Genomic DNA, 6,879 nt, shown 5'->3' on the forward strand with positions numbered 1-6,879 from the left:
CGTGCTCCTGGTTGTAGTGGCCTTCAGAGGTGGTGCCGGCATGGCTGCCAGGTACTGGAACAAGCAGCCATGGCTCGAGAGGATATCCTGAGTCTCCTAGTACAGAAAGTGACAGCTGAGTGCTCTGCCCTAGTTAGGGGTACGCAGTACGAATACTAACCAAGCAGATACTCGCCAGGCTGCAGTTGTGCGGCTAGGCGTGCACGCAGTAGGTTGTGCTGCCACACCCAAGAGTCATGGCACGAACCAGGAAACCGGGGGTCCACAACAAGAATGCGAAGTTCCGCATTGCAAACCTGCAATGGGGAGCAATACAAAATAGCGCTGCAGATATGCTCGAAATCCGTTTTGCCATTCATATGCACAAAAGAATACACGTACGCTGGTACAAGTAGCAGACTGTTTCAGCCATAGGCGTGCACAGGGTCTTGCAATTGGGGGGGGGGAGCAATGCGCCACCCCCCCCCCCCTTGTGTGGACGCCTATGGTTCGCACTAATTGATAGCTAAATGAAAACTCGAGGCCCGATATTGCGCAAGAACCCCCATACGAGCCAAAGCCAGCCCATGCAATGGTTGTAAGTACTTCCGTGTTCAAAATGCTCCCATCGTGTCTTCCCTACAGTGTTTCAATTTCTGCTACGACTGCTGCCCATTTAAAACACAATTTTGGAACGGCAGACTGATTATGCACAACACATGGCACTCATCATTACTCCCGACATGTCAGATTTCAACGAGCTCGTAAACAGTTCCCCGCATGTCCTCTTTTAATCGTTACATTACTTGTTATGCCAGCTTGGGCATTAAACTGAACAATTGCAACTATGGGCGAGTAAAAATGGCAACCACAGTTTGAAGTAAAACATTCCAACGGTACTTACGACCATGACGTTTAGGGCGTAATAACCCTTCCTCGACATGAAGCTCGCCGTGTCAGCCGGGCTGAGTCCCTCTGGCTTCATAATGGCGATCAATGTGCCATCGACGCACGCTAGCACGCCTGGATTGGCGCCGCGTCATGCAAACGCCGCCTTTGCCGCATCCTTGGCAGCCCGTGTCAATGGAAAGTCCACCAACTTTCGCCGGGCAGACACGGAAATGATGGCCTCCGTCACCTCGTGAATGGTGCTGCTCACGGCCGACTGTGCCATGCCAACGTGTTCCTCGCGACCAACGCTCCTGTGGAAGCTTCCGGTGCCGAAGAATCGCAGCGCGCACAACACTTTCCTTTCTGTGGAAAGGCCACTGGCTCGCTGGCATCCAATGATAGGGTCAAGCTCGTCGCACAAGCTACGCACTGTTCGTTTGGACAGACGAAAATACTGCCGGAACTCTTCTTCCGCCAACTCTTCAAATGCATCATCTACCTCGGGTCGTCGTCTCTGCGCGACTGCAGCAGCCGCACAGGCGACACGAAAAGGCACGGCAGAGAAAAACGCCATGTTCTCCAACTGTTGGGAGCGCGGAATCGGATTGAACCGGATACGAAAGATGCTAACTGTAACAAGTACTTACGTTCTAATCCAATCCAAGCCGTCTGGTAGCCGTTCTAATCCGTTCTATCGCTCCGGACGGACTCTCCGTCTGTTCCGTGGCGTTCGTCCGTTAGCAGACGACACGGAATGATTATGAGCAGCAAGACGTCACGGCTCACGTGACAATTGACGTCATGGCATTCGTCGCGGTTCAAATTGACCAATCATGTGCGGCTCGATGGAACGGACCGCCTCCGTTCTATTTTGGAACGGGTACAAGATCGCACCCTAGAAGAAAGAAATCGACTGAATTTAAGGCCTTCATGGAATCGCTTGAACGCGACGTCCGCAATGAGCTCAGAGAAATAAAAACCAGTATGTCATTCATCAGTGAGAATTATGATGAGATGAAGGATGACCTCAAGAGCACACTCGAGGAAAATAAGGTATTGCGTGAAGAAAACGCAATTTTAAGAGATCACTGTGACTCTCTTGCTGCTCAGGTCAAATTGTGTGAGGCATGGCTGGTACACTGTGAATAGTATTCGCGGAATGCAAATGTAGAGATAAAAGGGATACCCGTGAGCACGGATGAAAACTTGCTCTATATCCTGGATAAACTTGGCGGAAATATGGGCGAAAGTGATGCATCTTCTGACATTGATGTATGTCATAGGGTGACCGTTCATGGAAGCAAAACACAGAAGTACATAGTCGCACAATTTTTGCATCGAAAGAAGTGAGTCGCTTTTTTTGAAAAGGTGCGCGAAATGAGGCTGTCATGTAGAGACCTTGGGTTTGAGGAAACGAGTTCACTGTATGTGAACGAGCACCTGTGCCTAGATCGCAAGCGCTTGCTGGGGCTGGCTGTCAATAAGAAGCGCGAATCAAACAGGTATGTTTGTCTGGGTGCGTGGAGGCCAGATCTATGCACGGAAATCTGGAAACAACACGCTGCTAAAGATGACGAATAGCAGTGACGTGGCCAAGATGATCTAAGAAGTTATCCTTCATCACGGATTGCTATCACCTGCCTGCTCCAGCACAGTTAAACAAGATAGTCAGCACAAATGCCGTAAAACGTTTTTACTTGAACTGTCCTTCAATAAACAACAACGTTGATGAAATCAAAGCCTTTTTTGTTTTCGAATTTTCGTTTGATGTAAGTATGTTTACAGAGACCTGGTATCAAGATGACACAAACTATTTAGCTGTAAGTAACTATACACATTTTGTTCTCAATAGAGCTGGGCGCCGAGGTGGCGGAGTGTCGTTACAGATATTGGACACACTAGCTGCAGTAGAAAAGAAAGTATTCAGTTTCTACCCCAGATATTGAAATACTGACAGTAGGAGGTGGAAATAAATTTTTCACCGTTCTATACCGTCCTCCTGTTGGAAATTTGAGAGGCTGCCTAGACGTTCTCGGTAGCCTGTTTGTTTATGTAACAGCAAACCACCAAGAATTATATTTATCGGGTGATTTGAATATTGATACGCGATGTGATTCAGCACCACAGCGAGAATTCATAAGCTTACTAGATGCCTATGGCTTTTTCAATCTTATCGAGGTATCTACACGCATCACGTGCTCCACATCTTCCTCCATTGGTATTGTAATCACGAACGCAGAAAAATGCGAAAAAGAAGCTGGCACCGTACTGTCCGAATTAAGTGACCATCTTCCTGTTTTTGCCTTTGTTCTAGCTGAACGCCCTTACGGGCGTCTTGGGCTGGAGTTCGAGGTATTGTAGCGGCGCCTGGTGGCGGCGCGCGAAGCGTTATCTAGGTATTACCGGCTTGGGTAGTATTGAGTCCTGACTGTGGCGAAGCACGTTTCTAGCCCGAGTTTTGTGTCGATTCGCACTTTTTTCTGCCTTGTTGCAAGTGCGAAAAGGCTCGTCACTTCTCACAGACCACGCTGACCACGCTGCGAGCTAGCCGCAGCCTATAGTTTAACGAAAACGGACTCTCCGTGAGACGTAATGCTGGAAGCAGAAGGAATCGGAGACGCTGAGCCGGAGAGACCTAGCTCAGCCTCGAAAAAGCGTCACCGTATTTACTTCTGCGTCGTGGGCTGCCATGAACAAGAAGACCTGAATCCCAACATCAGATTCTACCGTTTTCCTTTAAGGCCTCGCGAAGCGGAGCGTCGGGTGCGCTGGATAGCTGTAGTTCGTCGCTCTGGAAAAGCGAAACTTCGCGCCATGCTGACTGCTTCGCCTGTCTTGAAGCTTGCTTGATTATCTGCGTTCCAAAATTCGATCTTTTGCACCTACGGTCCCGATGGCAGACCAACATAGCAGCAGGCATGGCTTGTGATTCACGATTGGAGACCCTGCCACAGCGACGATTAACAATTCGACTGGTGCGAACTGGTGAAGTGACCAGGTGTGTGCAAATGACCACAAATGGGGGGGCTGATTCGGCGACAATTTATAACTACCCCACTTCGAGCAGCACAGGTTCGAGAGTTAAATGTGCTCATCCTTGACCTCAAGCCAGCACATTGAGGCAGCGCAGCAAGGTAGTACTTATTACAGCACATCGATGTTCGAGCGCTGTCATTAAATTAAGTTATGTCAAGCGAACAGCGCACGAGCTCGCGCTGCAGCGCGGTTCGCACGTACGTTACTGCGAGCTCATATGCATTGCATCAGTTATTTATCAGTTGCTAAAGAGACAGACGGCTGCTACTTGTCTAGCGGCATGTAGTCAACAAAGATTGCAGGAGGCCCGCCGTTTCGCGTCATGTCGAAGCACCGTTACCGTCGCGGCGCGTACCGTCGTGCGCTCGAGCAGTTCCGTACACATGATGTCTGCTTATCGCTGCTGTGAATTCATTTATAGCAAGCATTTCCTCGCGTTTGTGCGCCTGAATCTAGCAGCGTACAAACCTTACCTGAAGTTCAACTTCGTACGCGACTCGCTTCACTTGCGATTGACCCCGCGCTAAAACTTCGCCGCTTATTTCTTGAACGGCGTACGCGTATTCGGCATTGCATGATTTATTGCCTTTACGCAACGTGACACCCCTGAAAAATCTTCGGCGCCCGATATTCGCTGCAAGCCGTGGTACAACAAAACCGAAAGTGGCGGGTCCATATTGTAAATGTGCTTTCCGAAGCAGACGACCGAGCTTCAGTTCAGGACAGAGGGCGCTTTTTAGCACCACTTTCGCAGCGCCCCCTAGGCAATGCAAGAGCCCCATTGAGTTCCCGTAGCACCTTCTCCACATTTTCGACGCATTGATATCACCACCCTTGACCATTTTCGTTCTATGCTATATGAAACAAGTTGGGACGATGTGCTATCTTTAAAAGACGTGAATGAGGCGTATAGTGCATTTTTGTTAAAAATAAAAACTGTCTATCACAAATGGTTTCCCAAGTCTGTCCGCGCAAACGCAATCCTAAGCAGCCGTGGGTTACGCAAGAACTGCTGCGCAAAATAAAGACCAAAGAGAAAATGTTTGCGCAATTCATAAAATCGTGCCAGCCTTCCAAGCTTGAGAAATATAAAAAATACCGAAACCATCTAAATCGAGAAGTATGAACTGCCAAGTTAGGGTATTTTAGTAATGCATTTTCCGGGGGATCCAAAAGAAATGCTCACGGCCAGTGTGACCAATTGAACAAATTACTAAGTCGCACCTCAAAAACAACTATTACGACAATAACGAAAGATGGTATACCAATAAGCGGGCATGAACTGTGTAATGAATTTAATCATTTGTTTGTTAATGTAACCAAAACACTATGCTGTCCCTCTGACACAACTGTGGGTTTCGCGTATAACACGCCATGTATTCCGGAATCGCTGCTCATATATCCTACACATGAAGGCGAAATTTGTCGGAACAGTTTTTAGAAGTCTAAGAAATAGCAGAGCTGAAGATAAAGATGGCTTTCAGGTCAAACCCTTCAGGTTTGTAGTTGACATACTAGCCCTAGTGCTAATGCATGTCTATAACCTAGCTTTAGTATCTGGCGCCTTTCCAAGCGAAATGCAGGTAGCAAAAGTGGCTGTCATTCACAAAGGTGGTGCTACCTCGGATATGGCTAGTTACAGGCCTATTTCAATTATTCCGATATTAACCAAAGGTCTGTAAAAGATTATTTGCGTGAGAATTCATAATTTTCTAGCTAAACATTCAGTTTTATCAGACAGTCAATTCGGTTTCGGAAAACAAAGGTCCACGGAAATGGCACTAATTAAGCAAAAAGAGATAATAATAAATGCGTTTGAGGAAAAGCTCCTTGTACTCGGAATATTGGTTGATTTTTCAAAAGCATTTGACCTGCTTATTCATGATTTGCTGCTACATAAACTCATTTACTATGACATTAGAGGAACGAGGTTATCTTTAATTCTATCATATTTGAAATATCGTAAGCAAATGGTCTCCCTTAATCACGCTATATCAAACTCACAACCTATCCTCTCTGGTGTACCCCAAAGCAGCATTCTGGGGCCGCTATTATTTCATATCTAAATTAATGACATATTTTCTGCTCCTCTTCCTGTACACATAATAGCGTATAATAGACGACCTCGCAATGCTTACCTCAAGTAATACAGAAACTGACCTACTAGCACTCGGCAATCAGTTATTAGAATTCCTGCGTCAATGGTCGTTTGAGAATTTCCTAAAAGTAAACATTACCAAGACGAAAGCAATATTATTCCGAGCTAAAAACACAACGGTGCGTGCAAATCTCGACCTTTGGTTAGCAAACAAAAAAATTTAGGTCCTGCCAGTTGTGAAATATCTTGTTGTTGCTTTGACCGAGTCACTTAATTCGGATAAAATTATTGAGATTGTCTGCGCTAAAATAAACAGGATTAATGGCATCCTATGTCGCCAGAAACACACTTCCCACTAAAGTGAAAATATTAATTGACAATGCATTTATATTGCCACATATAACTTATTGTATCATGGTCTGGGGGACAACCAAGCAGAACCAAATGAAAATTCTAATTGCTCAAAAACGAGCAATTAGAGGAATAGCTAATGTATCGTGGTGTACTTATACGGGTGCCTACTTTGCGAGGTTTAATATCATGACAATATCCGAGTTATTCCCATTCAAGTTAATCTCTATGTATAAAAACGCCGTTTCCACTAAGAATGAGTTCCTTTTATCAAGTCTCAACCTCGCTCATTAGGTTCTATCCTACAATACACGGAACAATATGTCATGGTGTGTACCTTTCTGCCGCACAACATACGGTAAGCAGTCACTGACCTATATCTTATCACATTATCTCAATTTTCAGCAAAAGAGCAACATCATACTTGAAGAGACTGGCGTAAATTAGTCAAACTTATTGCCATGTTTGAATGTATATAGCTCGTGATTAGAACATATATATATATATAGATTCGTGTACCTTCA

General features: G+C 45.9%; 1 long non-coding RNA gene across 1 annotated transcript; it reads right to left on the reverse strand.

The window, feature by feature from the left end:
* Positions 1–211: 211 nt before the first annotated feature.
* Positions 212–1,166, reverse strand: LOC140215426 (uncharacterized). Its single transcript, XR_011892377.1, has 3 exons — positions 1,076–1,166; positions 884–952; positions 212–296 (listed from the first exon to the last, which is right to left on the reverse strand). It is a non-coding gene; the product is annotated as an uncharacterized lncRNA (long non-coding RNA).
* Between the last annotated feature and the right edge of the window lie 5,713 nt (positions 1,167–6,879).

Source organism: Dermacentor andersoni, chromosome 1, assembly GCF_023375885.2.
Source record: "Dermacentor andersoni chromosome 1, qqDerAnde1_hic_scaffold, whole genome shotgun sequence".
In the NCBI taxonomy this organism is placed as follows: domain Eukaryota; kingdom Metazoa; phylum Arthropoda; class Arachnida; order Ixodida; family Ixodidae; genus Dermacentor; species Dermacentor andersoni.